The following is a 16743-nucleotide window of genomic DNA, read 5'->3' on the forward strand; positions in this document are numbered from 1 at the left end:
GATTGTGTCTGCAAAGGACCTATGTAGGTCTTCACTAACCTTTTTCTCTTCGCATATCTATCGAAGCTTTTGCAGTCAGTTTTTATGTTTCCTGAATGCTTCCTCTCATGCTCAATTTTCCCCCTCCTAATTAAACCCTTTGTCCTCCTCTGCTGAATTCTAAATTTCTCCCAGTCCTCAGGTTTGCTGCTTTTTCTGGCCAATTTATATGCCTCTTCCTTGGATTTAACACTATCCCTAATTTCCCTTGTTAGCCACGGTTGAGCTACCTTCCCCGTTTTATTTTTACTCCAGACACGGATGTACAATTGTTGAAGTTCATCCATGTGATCTTTAAATGTCTGCCATTGCCTATCCACTGTCAACCCTTTAAGTATCATTTGCCAGTCTATTCTAACCAATTCACGTCTCATACCATCGAAGTTATCTGTCCTTAAGTTCAGGACCCTAGTCTCTGAATTAACTGTGTCACTCTCCATCTTAATAAACAATTCAACCATATTATGGTCACTCTTCTGCAGGGGGCCTCGCACAACAAGATTGCTAATTAGTCCTCTCTCATTACACATCACCCAGTCTAGGATGGCCAGCTCTCTAGTTGGTTCTTCAAAATATTGGTCTAGAAAGCCATCCCTAATACACTCCAGGAAATCCTCCTCCATCGCATTGCTACCAGCTTGATTAACCCAATCTATATGTAGATTAAAGTCACCCATGATAACTGCTGCACCTTTATTGCATGCATCCCTAATTTCCTGTTTGATGCCAGTGGTGAGTCAGCTAGAAACAGAATAAAAAGAGAGGGCTTGGTGCAGACTTGCTCGGAGTGCAGCGGCAGGTCAGAGTGCAAAGGTAAGAGTTTGGTAAGTGGGACTGTTCGGGCAAGTGGGACCAGGAGGTGTTGCTTTGTCTTGTTTTCCCCACCAGCGCTGACTCCCCGACCTGGGAGGAAAAGAAAACGAAGTGCGATGTCACAGCCAAGAGGGTAAGTGATTGGCTGGTTGAGACGTGAGTAGTTTTTCTTTTTTCCTTATCTTGTCAGTAAGAAACCTTTGGCATTGTTGCCAAATTAGGTTATTTTAAGGGTTAAGTCATGGCAGGAGAACTCAGACCCATGTCATGCTCCTCCTGTGCCATGTGGGAAATCAGGGATGCTTCCAGTGTCCCTGATGACTATGTGTGCAGGAAGTGTATCCAGCTGCAGCTTCTGTTAGACCGCATGATGGCACTGGAGCTGCGGATGGATTCACTCTGGAGCATGCGCGATGCTGAGGATGTCGTGGATAGCACGTTCAGTGAGTTGGTCACACCGCAGGTAGGGGATGGATGACCATCAGGCAGAGCAAGAGTAGGAAGGTAGTGCAGGGGTCCCCTGCGGTCATCTCCCTCCAAAACAGGTTTACTGCTTTGGATATTTTTGGGGGAGATGGCTCACCAGGGGAAGGCAGCAGCAGCCACTGTCATGGCACCGTGGATGGCTCTGCTGCAAAGGAGGGCAGGAAAAAGAGTGTGAGAGATATAGTGGTGGAGGATTCTATTGTAAGAGGGATAGATAGGCATTTCTGCGGTCGCAACGGAGACTCCAGGATGGTATGCTGCCTCCCTGGTGCAAGGGTCAAGGATGTCTCAGAGCGGCTGCAGGGCATTCTGGAGTGGGAGGGCGAACAGCCAGTTGTCATGGTGCATATAGGTACTAAAGATATAGGTAAAAAACGGGATGAGGTCCTACAAGCTGAATTTAGGGAGCTTGGAGTTAAATTAAAAAGTAGGACCTCAAAGGTAGTAATCTCAGGATTGCTACCAGTGCCACGTGCTAGTTAGAGTAATAACTGCAAGATAGCTCAGATCAATACATGGCTAGAGGAGTGGTGCAGCAGGGAGGGATTCAAATTCCTGGGACATTGGAACCGGTTCTGGGGGAGGTGGGACCTGTACAAACCGGACGGTCTCCACCTGGGCAGGACCGGAACCAATGTCCTAGGGGGAGTGTTTGCTAGTGCTGTTGGGAAGGGGTTAAACTACTATGGCAGGGGGATGGGAATCAATGCAGGGAGACAAAGGGAAATAAAATGGGGGCACAAGCAAAAGACAGAAAGCAGAATAGTAAGAGTGGAGGACAGAGAAACACAAGGCAAAAATCAAAAAGGGCCACATTACAGCAAAATTCTAAAGGGACAAAATGTGTTAAAAAGATAAGCCTGAAGGCTCTGTGCCTCAATGCGAGGAGTATTCGGAATAAGATGGATGAATTAACTGCGCAGGCTGCTATTAACGATTATGATATAATTGGGATTACGGAGAGATGGCTCCTGGGTGATCAAGGCTGGGAACTCAACATCCAGGGTTATTCGACATTCAGGAAGGATAGACAGAAAGGAAAAGGAGGGGAGGTAGCATTGCTGGTTAAAGAGGAAATTAACGCAATAGTAAGAAAGGACATTAGCTTGGATGATGTGGAATCTGTATGGGTGGAGCTGCGGAATACCAAAGGGCAGAAAACGCGAGTGGGAGTTGTGTACAGACCACCAAACAGTAGTAGTGAGGTTGGTGAGCACGGGGTTAGATACAGAGTAAAGCTCCCTCTATACTGTCCCATCAAACATTCCCAGGGCAGGTACAGCACGGCTTAGATACAGAGTAAAGTTCCCTCTATACTGTTCCATCAAACACTTCCAGGGCACGTACAGCACGGGTTAGATACAGAGTAAAGCTCCCTCTACACTGTCCCCATCAAACCCTCCCAGGGTAGGTACAGCACGGGGTTAGATACAGAGTAAAACTCCCTCCACACCGTCCCTTCAAACACTCACATAGCACGGGGTTAAATACAGATTAAAGCTAACTCTACACTGTGCCATCAAACACTCCCAGGGCAGGTACAGCACGGGTTAGATACATAGAAACATAGAAAATAGGTGCAGGAGTAGGCCATTCGGCCTTCAAGCCTGCACCACCATTCAATAAGATCATGGCTGATTATTCCCTCAGTACCCCTTTTCTGCTTTCTCTGCATACCCCTTGATCCCTTTAGCTGTAAGGGCCATATCTAACTCCCTCTTGAATATATCCAATGAACTGGCATCAACAACTCTCTGCAGTAGGGAATTCCATAGGTTAACAACTCTCTGAGTGAAGAAGTTTCTCCTCATCTCAGTCCTAAATGGCCTACCCATTATCCTAAGACTGTATCCCCTGGTTCTGGACATCCCCATCATGGGGAACATTCTACCTGCATCTAACCTGTCCAGTCCCGTCAGAATCTTCTACGTTTCTATGAGATCCCCTCTCATCCTTCTAAACTCCAGTGTATAAAGGCCCAGTTGATCTAGTCTGTCCTCATATGTCAGTCCTGCCATCCCTGGAATCAGTCTGGTGATCCTTTGCTGCACTCCCTCAATAGCAAGAACGTCCTTCCTCAGGTTAGGAGACCAGAACTGAACACAATATTCCAGGTGAGGCCTCACCAAGACCCTGCATAACTGCAGTAAGACCTCCCTGCTCCTATACTCAAATCTCCTCGCTGTGAAGACCAACATATTATTTGCCTTCATCACTACCTGCTGTACCTGCATGCCAACTTTCAATGACTAATGTACCATGACACCCAGGTCTCGTTGCACCTCCCCTTTTCCTAATCTGTCACCATTCAAATAATATGCTGCCTTCCTGTTTTTGCCACCAAAGTAGATAACCTCACATTTATCCACATTATACTGCATTTGCCTACTCACCTAACCTGTCCAAGTCACCCTGCAGCCTCTTAGCATCCTCCTCACAGCTCACACTGTCACCCAGCTTAGTGTCATCTGCAAACTTGGAGATATTACATTCAATTCCTTCGTCCAAATCATTAATGTATATTGTAAATAGCTGGGGTCCCAGCACTGAACCCTGCGGTATCCCACTAGTCACTGCCTGCCATTCTGAAAAGGACCCGTTTCTTCCTACTCTTTGGTTCCTGTCGGCCAACCAGTTCTCTATCCACGTCAGTACATTACCCCAATACCATGTGCTTTGATTTTGCACACCAATCTCTTGTGCGGGACCTTGTCAAAAGCCTTTTGAAAGTCAAATACACCACATCCACTGGTTCTCCCTTGTCCACTCTACTAGTTACATCCTCAAAAAACTCTAGAAGATTTGACAAGCATGATTTCCCTTTCATAAATCCTTGGACCGATCCCATCACTGCTTTCCAAATGCGTTGCTATTACATCTTTAATAATTGATTCCAGCATTTTCCCCACCACCAATGTCAGGCTAACTGGTCTATAATTCCCCATTTTCTCTCTCCCTCGTTTTTTAAAAAGTGGGGTTACATTAGCTACCCTCCAATCTATAGGAACTGTTCCAGAGTCTATAGAATGTTGGAAAATGACTACCAATGCATCCACTATTTCTCGGGCCAATTCCTTAAGTACTCTGGGATGCAGACTATCAAGCCCTGGGGATTTATCAGCCTTCAATCCCATCAATTTCCCGAACACAATTTCCTGATTAATAAGGATTTCCTTCACTTCCTCCTTTTCGCTAGACCCTCGGTCCCCTAGTATTTCCAGAAGGTTATTTGTGTCTTACTTAGTGAAGACAGAACCAAAGTATTGCTTCAATTGGTCTGCCATTTCTTTGTTCCCCATTATAAATTAACCTGAATCTGACTACAAGAGACCTACATTTGACTTTACTAATCTTTTTCTCTTCACATATCTATAGAAGCTTTTGCAGTCAGTTTTTATGTTCCCTGCAAGCTTACTCTCATACTCTATTTTCCCCCTCCTAATTAAACCCTTTGTCCTCCTCTGCTGAATTCTAAATTTCTCCCAGTCCTCAGGTTTGCTGCTTTTTCTGGCGAATCTATATGCCTCCTCCTTGGATTTAACACTATCCCTAATTTCTCTTGTAAGCCACGGTTGAGCCACCTTCCCTGTTTTATTTTTACGCCAGACAGGAATGTACAATCCATATGATCTTTAAATGTTTGCCATTGCCTATCCACCGTCAACCCTCTAAGTATCATTTGCCAGTCTATCCTAGCCAATTCACGCCTCATACCATCGAAGTTACCTTTCTTTAAGTTCAGGACCCTAGTCTCTGAATTAACTGTATCACTCTCCATTTTAATGAAGAGTTCTACCATATTATGGTCACTCTTCCCCAAGGGGCCTTGCACAACAAGATTACTAATTAATCCTCTCTCAGTACACAACACCCAGTCTAGGATGGCCAGCTCTCTAGTTGGTTCCTCGACATATTGGTTTAGAAAACCATCCCTTATACACTCCAGGAAATCCTCCTCCACCGTATTGCTACCAGTTTGGTTAACCCAATCTATATGTAGATTAAAATCTCCCATGATAACTGCTGTACCTTTATTTCATGCATCCCTAATTTCCTGTTTGATGCCATCCCCAACCTCTCTACTACTGTTTGGTGGTCTGTACACAACTCCCACTAGCTTTTTCTGCCCTTTGGAATTCCGCAGCACCACCCGTACAGATTCCACATCATCCAGGCTAATGTCCTTCCTTACTATTGCGTTAATCTCCTCTTTAACCAGTAATGCTACCCCACCTCCTTTTCTTTTCTATCTTCCTGAATATTGAATACCCCTGGATATTGAGTTCCCAGCCTTGGTCACCCTGGAGCCATGTCTCCGTAATCCCAATTACATCATATCCGTTAACAGCTATCTGCGCAGTTAATTCATCCACCTTATTACGAATACTCCTCGCGTAGAGACACAGAGCCTTCAGGCTTGTCTTTTTAACACTTTTTTTCCTTTTAGAATTATGTTGTAATGTGGTCCTTTTTGATTTTTGCCCTTGATTTCTCTGCCCTCCACTTTTCCTTTTCTCCTTTCTACCTTTTGCTTCTGCTCCCTTTTTACTTCCCTCTCTCTCCCTGCAGAGGTTCCCATCCCCCTGCCATATTAGTTTAACCCCTCCCCAACAGTACTAGGACATCGGTTCCGGTCCTGCCCAGGTGCAGACTGTCCTGTTTGTACTGGTCCCATCTCCCCCAGAACCGGTTCCAATGTCCCAGGAATTTGAATCCCTCCCTCTTGCACCATTCCTCAAGCCACGTATTCATCTGAACTATCCTGCTATTCCTACTCTGACTAGCACGTGGCACTGGTAGCAATCCCGAGATTACTACCTTTGAACATGGCAAATGGAATATAATGTGGAGAAATGTGGTTGGAAAAATAGAAAAACATTATTTTTTTAAACAGTGAGAGATTGGGAAATGTTGGTGTTCAGAGGGACCTGGGTGCCCTTGTACACGAATCACTGAAAGTTAACTTGCAGGTACAGCAAGCAATTACTAAAGCAAATGGTATGTTGGCCTTTATCATAGAACCATAGAAATTTACAGCACGGAAGGAGGCCATTTCAACCCATCGTGTCCGCGCCGGCCGACCAAGAGCTACCCAGTCTAATCTCACTTTCCAGCTCTCGGTCCGAAGCCCTGCAGGTTACGACACTTCAGGTGCACATCCAAGTACTTTTTAAAATGTGGTGAGGGTTACAAGAGGCTTTGAGTATCAGAGTACAGGGGCCAATATTCAGCCTCCCGATAATGCCTGTTACCGGCGGAAAGCAGCGACCAAGGGCAGTGTCGAGTGGCCACCAATGTTTTGCCGCTCGCCCACCGCTCGCGAAATTCTCCCAGGTGGTTTTTCCGGCGGTCCTCACTTCCGCCCCGCTGTTGCCGAAGTGCGTCATCAAAGCGCGCATCGCCGATCTCTCGTCCCGCAAGCAAAATTTACTGTAAAAAATCTTGTGCCGCCGCACGGTGTCCCGCTAGGTTTATTTGTCGGCGCAGTGTGTTTGCAGCGTGTGTAAAAAGGCGGTGCGGTGTGGCCGCCATTCACGGGGAGGGCGCACTGCTGTGGCCGTCATCTTACTTTGTTTTGTCGGCTGACTGCCATGGTGGGCCAACAATCGTGCCCCCGGGTTCGGCCGGGCCGCCAACAGGCCCGGCCGAAACCCTCCCTGCTGTCCCAGTGGACCAAACTAAAATAATCGCAGAGATCACAGCGGCTCTCCGCTTAAAGTGAAGGGCAGAGACATGGTGACGCCCACACGTGATGACGTCATTAGCGCCAGGCTGATGACTGACAGCGGCGGACACTCCACCCGCCCCCATTATGACCGACCTTTGCCCCGTTCGAAAATAAAAGACAAAGAGCTGAATTTTGCCCAAGAGGCCACCATGTCCACCGTGGCAGTGAAAACATAGGAACAACAGTCAGTGCACCCCGCTTCCACCGAGGGTGAATTTCGGCCCCAAGATCTCTCACTGCATTTATATAGGGCCCTGGTGAGATTGCACCTGGAGTAGTGTGTCCAGTTCTGGTCTCCTTACCTAAGGAAGGTAATACTTGCCATTGAGGGAATGCAAAGAAGGTTCACCAGAACGATTCCTGGGATGGGATGTTTGTCCTATGAGGAGAGATTGAGTAGACTAGGCCTATATTCTCTAGAGTTTAGAAGAATGAGAGGTGATCTCATTGAAACATACAAAATTCTTACAGGCCTTGACGGGGTAGATGCAGGGAGGATGTTTCCCCCGGGCTGGGTAGTCTAGAACCAGGAGTCACAGTCTCAGAATAAGGGGTCAGCCATTTAAGACTGAGATGAGGAGGAATTTCTTCACTCAGAGGGTGGTGAATTTTTGGAATTCTCTGCCCCAGAGGACTGTGGAGGCTCAGTCGTTGAGTATATTCAAGGCTGAGATCGGAAGATTTTTGGATATTAAGGAAATCGAGGGATATGGGGACAGTGCAGGAAAGTGGAGTTGAGGTTGAAAATCAGCCTTGATCTCATTGAATGTTGGAGCAGGCTCGAGGGGCTGAATGGTCTACTCCTGCTGCTAATTCTTATGTTCTAATGTTTTAGTACGTTAAAGGCATTATATAAGTACAAGTTGTTGTTGTTGTTGTTTATCCCAGTCCATCTTGGGACAGTTAAAATCACCCAATAATGTCATTCTGTTGTTCTTACACATCTCATTGAGCTGCCTGCAGGTCTCCACCTCTGTCCTACCTCCACCTTTCTGTACACCAGGCATCCATTGAACAACCCTAATCTGGTTCCCATCCTCGACACTGCCTAAGGGACAGGCGGCTAGCTGTGTGTTATATCTGAGCTGGGCCAGGTACAGACTGCAGCATAGGCAGCCTGGGCCTGGCTCCTACATGTACAGGCTTTGGAGGGGGCTAGTGCACGGCCCACGTACAGGCATTGGAGTGGGCTAGTGCAGGGTCCATGTACAGGCATTGGAGGAGGCTAGTGCAGGGTCCATGTACAGGCATTGGAGGGGGCTAGTGCAGGGTCCATGTACAGGCATTGGACGGGGCTAGAGTGGGCCCACTTACAGGCATTGGAAGGGGCTAGCGCACGGCCCACGTACAGACATTGGAGTGGGATAGAGCACGACCCATGTACAGACATTGGAGCGGACTAGCAGCACGACCCATGGCTGCAGCTACCTTGGGATTGAATGAGAGCAATGAGATCAGTGACGCCCTGTGAGATAGACATCTGGATCCCCACCCCAACACTTGCAGGGCAGAAGAGACAGCCTTCTCCAATCAAGGCTCAGTGCAGTGTGCGCACACATGGATCCCCACCCCAACACTTGCAGGGCAGAAGAGACAGCCTTCTCCAATCAAGGCTCAGTGCAATGTGCGCACACATGGATCCCCACCCCAACACTTGCAGGGCAGAAGAGACAGCCTTCTCCAATCAGGGCTCAGTGCAGTGTGCGCACACACAGAGAAAGACTCAATCACCCTGTAAATGTCCACACACTGCGGGGCAGACTTGATGTGCCGAGCAATTGGTTAGTGGACTGAGGGTCAGACGTATCGCCCTCGGGTCCTGCACGTGCGCTTGGTGTTCTGTCAGCATCCTTCATTTGAAAGCAGGGTTCGTGTAATCAGGGGTGGGGGTGGGGGTGGGGTGAGGGTGAGGGGGTGGGGGTGGGGTGAGGGTGTGGGGGTGGGGGTGGGGTGAGGGTGTGGGGGTGGGGTGAGGGTGGGTTTGGGCGGTGCCCCCCCCCTCCCCTATCCTATGGGTTGTGGGAACCCATAAACCCTCTCGCCGTACAGGACTAATGATCCTCTCAGCTGGGTAAAGGTGGTTACAGAACACGCACAGCCTGTCAGACTGGCAATCAGCCTGCAATCCTTGCACTACCTCACACTACTCTCCAGGGGCAGAGTGCGAAGGTATGGAAACAACTGGCAGGGCTGGAGGAAAAGCGGTCCAGTCTTCTGCCGTGGGCACGTGTAGAAGAGGCAGAGAGTTTGAAAGTGGCCGCAGACACCAGTGATGTAAGAGTTGCTCACTGCGGGTACTGCCTGGGTGAGAAGCAGAATATGCTGACGAGCATGCACCAATGGCCATTCCCTGCCTCCGACTCTCTAAACCTCTGTGCCGAGCCGTTTGATCCGGGCGGTGCCATGCGGGGCGAGATTTGTTGGCACCGTATCTTGGTCTGAATGATTTCAGCGCCCAGCCCAGCGACTGTGGCTGCTCCACGCAGTGGGAGCAGGACTCCCAATGGTACGGCCTGGTGGCCTTCCTGGGATGGAGCTGACTTTTCCAAAAGCAAGGTTCTCATTTTAGAAAGCAGTCTCAAGCCTTTAAAGGGGAACTGCCTTCTGAAAAAACATTAAAAATCATTAAAAAATAGTCAGTCTGCAGCAATGCTAACTGCCCCGCCCTCCAGGGATGGCATGCAACCAGCTGGCCAGCTTTGCAATACGTTAACCGCGCATGCACGCTATTTTAAACAGCCCGCGCAGGCCCTTAAAGGGGCTGTGCAGCGCCAAAGTTAGAGGGAACATTGGCCACTCGCTCTTAACATTCATCTGCCTTCTGAAAAAAAACATTATAAATCACTCCAAGGTAGGCAGTCCTCAGCTATTAAAGCGGAATTGCTTTCTGCATGTAAAAAATGCTAAAAATGCCTCAGCACTAACACAAATGGCTCAGCGAGCCAGGGAAGGGGCACCCAGGGTCTCGCACACAGCACTCCAGCTTTGTGCATGGGGCCAACACTGCGACACAGACCCTCTACCCACAAGGGCCGGGAGACCCTCCAGAGAGAAGGATGTGGATCCACATCACCGAGGCCGTCACTGCCAGCAATGTCGCCCTCATCGGTGCCCCAAGAAACTTCACCAACTCGGACCAGTGGTCAAGGTCAGTGAATGAATCTTCTAAAGCCATCTCCTCCCAATTACACCACTAGCCTCACACCCTGCTCAATGCACGACTCCCAGTCACTCACCGACCAACAATCTGCACCAATCACGAGGCACCTCTCCCATTCCGAGCCACACCTCACCGCTGCCGGCCATTCCTGGCAGGGACTGGCTGGGCCCTTGGCCAGCGACAGGGCTGAAAGGATACAAGATGCTGGTATCCTCGTACACTATCCTCCTCCTGGCCTGTACCTCTTGCTTTCCCACCCTCTCCTCACCTCAACTCCACCCTTGTGCCTTCTTCATTTCACACACCCAAGAAATGCAGCCTGCCCAGCCAGTGGGTGAGCAAGAGGGAGAGGAGAGTGAAGAACAAGAAAAAGATTGATTCGACACTCCCAGCCACCAGCTCCTCAAGGTCGACCAACAAGGCCATCTACAGTGTCCCCCACTGAGGGTCAGCAGCCTTTCACCAGCTTGCTGCAGCCACTGGCGTAGCACTGTGTGACATCAGTAGGATAGCAGACAGTCACTAAGGGAATGCACAAGGGCGATTATTGATTTCTTGATTTCTTCATGCAATATTGGAGGTATAGATGCATATAGTTGGATTGGAAAGTTTGCTTTGTGGTGGCTTTCATTTCAGCATTGTGGCCAAGAGGACGCTGTGATGGTCAGTAACAGAGGGAAGGTGAGGTAGAAACATAGAAACGCAGGAATTTACGGCGCAGAAGGAGGCCCATCGTGTCCGCGTCTGCCGACAAAGAGCCACACGACCCTCGGTCAGCAGCCCTGAAGGTTACATATAAACCTATGAACAATGAACAATGGCGGAAAGGTAAAGAGCATCTGGCCCAACCAGCCCGCCTCACACAACTACAATACCCCCTGCACCACAACATTTTACACTCCACCCCAACCGGAGCCATGTGATCTCCTGGGAGAGGCAAAAACCAGATAAAAACCCAGGCCAATTGGGGGAAAAAATCTGGGAAAATTCCTCTCCAACCCATCCAGGCGATGGTTAACTAGTCCAGGAGGTCACCCTGGCCATATTTGATTCCCTGCAGTACTTACCATTATATCTGCTCCGTCCAACAAAAGGTCATCCAGTCGAATCCCAATTACCAGCTCTAGGTCCGTAACCCTGCAGGTTACTGTAAAGTCCTTACTCTACAGCATGAAACCACACGAGGAACATTCCAGGGACAAGGCCACTCTGTGACTTGCTCTTTATTCAGTACTCCAGAATAAAGAGCGTGGGACCTCCCTTTATATACCTGAGTGGTCAGGTAAGGAGTGTCTCCCACAAGTTCACCCCTTGTGGTCAAGGTGTGCATCTGAGTTGAGTGTATACAGTAATACAGTAGTGTTACATTGTAGTTACATACATGACATCACCTTCCCCCCCCCCCCCCAAAGTATTACTGGGACCATAGGTTCAGTCTTCCAGGTGGTCTACGCTCTCTCGTGGAGCGCCGCAGTTGGGGCTCTGGTTATTTGAGTGTCTGTCACCTGTGGTGATTCCGGCCTGTCCGGGCTGACCTCAGGGTCTGTGCATTCTTTCGATTGCTCTTGTTGCACGTTCGCTGGCGGTAGTGTGAGCTCCATCTCATGGTCTTCTTCAGGTTCCTCCGTGTCCATGCTGAATCTTTTTTTTACTTGGTCGAGATGCTTACGGCATATCTGGCCACTGTTGAGTTTTACCACGATGAACCTATTCCCCTCTTTGCCAATTACAGTACCCTCATGCCATTTGGGCCCCATGGCATGATTGAGGACGAATACAGGATCATTTATTTCTATACATCTCCCCCTTGAATTACGGTCAAAGTACTCGTTTTGTGACTTGTGTTTGCCCTCAACTATGTCGGTCAGGACTGGGTGAATGAGGGACAAACGAGTTTTGAGTGTCCGTTTCATGAGTAGCTCTGTGGGCGGGACCCCTGTGAGCGAGTGCGGGCGGGATTTATAGACCAGCAGGAGGCGCAATAGACAGCATTGTAGGGAGGGTCCTTGAATCCTGAGCATACCTTGCTTAATGATTTGGACTGCCCGTTCCACCTGGCCATTGGAGGCCGGCTTGAATGGCGCAGTCCTGACGTGGTTGATGCTATTGCCCGACATAAACTCCCGGAATTCATAGCTCATGAAACACGGGCCATTATCACTAACCAGGATGTCCGGCAAGCCATGGGTTGCAAAGATCGCACATAGACTTTCCACGGCGGTGGATGACGTGCATGAATTCAGGATGATGCACTTGATCCATTTTGAGTACGCATCTACTACAATGAAGAACATCTTCCCCATGAACGGGCCCGTGCAGTCAACGTCAATGCGTGGTGAGCCAGGGTCATGGGCTGAGCGGGGCCTCCCTGGGGGCATTATCCAGCTGGGCACAGGTCGTGCACCTGCGAACACAGTGTTCCAGGTCTGAATCATTACCAGGCCACCAAACGTGTGACCGGGCAATGGCCTTCATCATTACAATGCCTGGGTGCTCACTGTGGAGTTCCCTTCATCATTACAATGTCTCCCTGCCCCACTGGGCATAACTACCCGGCTGCTCCATAGTAGGCAGTCGGCTTGGATGGAGAGCTCATCCATCCGCCTGTGGAACGGTCTGACCTCCTCAGGGCATGCTCCGTGTGCGGGTGCCCAATCCCCAGTCAGGACACATTTCTTAATCAAGGATAGGAGAGGATCTGTGTTTGTCCAGATTTTGATCTGGTGGGCTGTGAAGGGGGAGCCTGCGCTGTCAAAGGCATCGACAGCCATGACCATCTCAGCGCTTTGCTCAGCTGCCCCCTCGGTGGTGGCCAGTGGAAGCCTGCTGAGCACGTCAGCGCAGTTTTCAGTGCAGGGCCGGTGCTGGATGGAGTAGTCATAAGCAGCTAGCGTGAGGGCCCATCGCTGTATGCGAGCTGATGCGTTGGCATTGACAGCCTTTCTGTCTGACAACAGGGATGTGAGTGGCTTGTGGTCTGTCTCTAATTCAAACTTCCGACCGAAGAGGTACTGTTCCTTTTTTTTACACCATAGACACATGCAAGCGCTTCCTTCTCGACCATGCCATATCCTCAGTCTGCTTGAGAGAGCGACCTGGAGGCATAAGCTACAGGTTGTAGCTGACCCTCAGCATTACCCTGCTGCAACACGCACCCAACCCCATAGGACGATGCATCACAAGTCAGAACTAAACATTTACGGGGGTCGTACAGGGTCAACAACTTGTTTGAACACAGTAGGTTTCGCGCCCGATCAAAAGCCCGTTCCTGACGGTTCCCCCAAAACCAATCGCAACCCTTACGCAGGCGCATGTGTAGCGGCTCCAACAATGTGCTCAAGTTCATCAGAAAGTTTCCGAAATAGTTCAACAGTCCCAGGAATGAACGCAGCTCCGATGTGTTGCAGGGCCTGGGTGCTCGTCGAATCGCCGGATTCGGTGGGCCGAATCCCATCTGCAGCAACCTCAGGAGCTAAAAACACACATTTAGACTTCTTGAGTCGCAGGCCTACCCGGTCCAGTCGGCGTAGCACCTCCTCCAGGTTGCGGAGGTGTTCCTCGTTGTCCCGACCTGTGATGAGGATGTCGTCCTGGAATACGATCGTTCCAGGAATGGATTTAAGCAGGCTTTCCATGTTACATTGAAAAATCGCGGCCGCTGATCAAATGCCAAACGGACACCTGTTATAAACGAACAGTCCCTTGTGCGTGGTGATGGTGGTCGGTAGTTTGGATTCATCGGCCAGTTCCTGGGTCATATAGGCTGAAGTGAGGTCCAACTTGGTGAACAGCTTGCCGCCTGCCAGCATGGCGAAGAGGTCCCCCGCTCTTGGGAGCGGGTATTGGTCTTGTAGGGACACCCGATTGATGGTGGCCTTGTAGTCGCCACAAATCCTGACAGAGCCATCTGCTTTTAGGACGGGAACGATGGGGCTCGCCCAGTCCCTGAATTCAACAGGCGAGCTGATGCCCTCTCGCAACAGCCGGTCCAATTCGCTCTCGATTTTTTTCCCGCATCACATACAGCACCGCTCTGGCTTTGTGGTGCACAGACCTGGCATCCGGTGTGATGTGTATCACTACTTTAGTGCCTTTGAAAATCCCGATGCCCGGTTAAAAAAATGACTCAAATTGTTGTAGGGCTTGTGAGCACGAACTTCGCTCCACCGAGAACATTGTGTGAACATCCCCCCATTTCCAGTTCATCTCGGCTAACCAGCTCCTACCTAACAGTGCGGAACCATTGCTCGGGACAATCCAGAGTGGCAGCCAGTTCACTGACCCATTATGTGTGACAGCCATCATTGCACTGCCTAGCACCGGAATGATTTCCTTGGTGTAGGTCTGCGAGGAGGATGCTATGAGACTGCAGAGTGACTTGGATAGGTTAGGTGAGTGGGCAAATGCATGGCAGATGAAGTATAATGTGGATAAATGTGAGGTTATCCACTTTGGTGGTAAAAACAGAGAGACAGACTATTATCTGAATGGTGACAGATTAGGAAAAGGGGAGGTGCAACGAGACCTGGGTGTCATGGTACATCAGTCATTGAAGGTCGGCATGCAGGTACAGCAGGCGGTTAAGAAAGCAAATGGCATGTTGGCCTTCATAGCGAGGGGATTTGAGTACAGGGGCAGGGAGGTGTTACTACAGTTGTACAGGGCCTTGGTGAGGCCACACCTGGAGTATTGTGTACAGTTTTGGTCTCCTAACTTGAGGAAGGACATTCTTGCTATTGAGGGAGTGCAGCGAAGGTTCACCAGACTGATTCCCGGGATGGCGGGACTGACATAGCAAGAAAGACTGGATCAACTGGGCTTGTATTCACTGGAGTTCAGAAGAATGAGAGGGGATCTCATAGAAACGTTTAAAATTCTGACGGGTTTAGACAGGACAGATGCAGGAAGAATGTTCCCAATGTTGGGGAAGTCCAGAACCAGGGGTCACAGTCTAAGGATAAGGGGTAAGCCATTTAGGACCGAGATGAGGAGAAACTTCTTCACCCAGAAAGTGGTTGAGGCCAATTCACTAAATATATTCAAAAAGAAGTTAGATGTAGTCCTTACTATTAAGGGGATCAAGGGGTATGGCGAGAAAGCAGGAATGGGGTACTGAAGTTGCATGTTCAGCCATAAACTCATTGAATGGCGGTGCAGGCTCGAAGGGCCGAATGGCCTACTCCTGCACCTATTTTCTATGTTTCTATGTTTCTATTGTGTCTCAATACGTTCTAATTTGGGTCTACTGACTTTGAGTGGCCATAGCTTCTCGAATTGTTGAACGCCCATGAGTGACTGGCTGGATCCAGTGTCCAGCTCCATGTGTACTGGGATACCGTCAGCAAAGCCCTCATCATCATTGGTGGCGTTTTGGTGTATGAACTGTGAATATTCGCCACATGGGCCCGCTGAACCTCGGTGTCCATCGATTTGCCCCAAAAGTCATCCTGCCTCACAGAACCCTCTTCTGGTCCATCTGTCTCATGTATCAGTCTGGTTGCAGACTTCCTGCACATTCGAGCTAAGTGGCCAGTAAGATTGCAGTTTCTGCAGACAAAATGTTGGAATCTGCAAGATCTGGCTGCGTGTTTTCCCCCACATGAGTTAAAGTTTCCATTGTTGGGGACAAAGGGACTACGGCCAGGAATTCTGCGCTGACTGTCCCTTTGACTGCTTTTAAGTACCCTATTAGTGGGTGTCAATGGCCCCATCCCGGGCCGCATTGTCCACTGTGATGGCGTGAACGACCGTTCAGCCTGCCATTGTCTCTGTTGAGATCCTGCTCTGGGATCTATTGCTGCCTGGGGAGTGTCGGACTGCCCCTGCCTGCCTGCGGGGCTCTGAGTAGCATTTATGCTGTTGACTCCCTGATCCATCGCCGCGTTAGAGGCAGAATTGCGCGCGTATATTATTTTCGTCTCTTCCTCCCCCGCCATGAAAGTTTGAGCTAACAACGCTGCCGCTTCCAAGGTCAAGTCCTTGGTCTCAATTAACTTGCGAAAAATTCCCGCATGACCTATACCCTCGATAAAGAAGTCCCTTAGCATTTCCTCGCTGCAGGCGTCTGTGAACTTACAGAGACTGGCCAAACGCCGGAGGTCCGCTACGAAGTCCGGTATGCTCTGTCCTTCACGACGTCGGTGGGTGTAGAATCTGTGTCGAGCCATGTGTATGCTGCTCGCCGGTTTGAGGTGCTCCCGGATTAATTTGCTGAGCTCTTCAAAGGTTTTGTCCGACAGCTTTTCGGGTGCCATTAAGTCCTTCATCAGCGCATAAGTCTTTGGCCCGCAGTTGGTCAGGAGATGAGCCCGTCGCCAGTCTTTAGTTACGAAGCTTTGCTGAAGCCTCTCGACAAAATCGTCCCAGTCTTCCCCAACACAGTACCGTTCATCTGTGCTGCCAGTGGCCATTCTCGTGGGTCGTGAATTCCCGTTTCTCGGCGCCAATGTAAAGTCCTTACTCTACAGCATGAAACCACACGAGGCACATTCCAGGGACAAGGCCACTCTGTGACCTT

The sequence above is a fragment of the Pristiophorus japonicus genome, chromosome 16 (assembly GCF_044704955.1).
Source record: "Pristiophorus japonicus isolate sPriJap1 chromosome 16, sPriJap1.hap1, whole genome shotgun sequence".
Classification (NCBI taxonomy): domain Eukaryota; kingdom Metazoa; phylum Chordata; class Chondrichthyes; family Pristiophoridae; genus Pristiophorus; species Pristiophorus japonicus.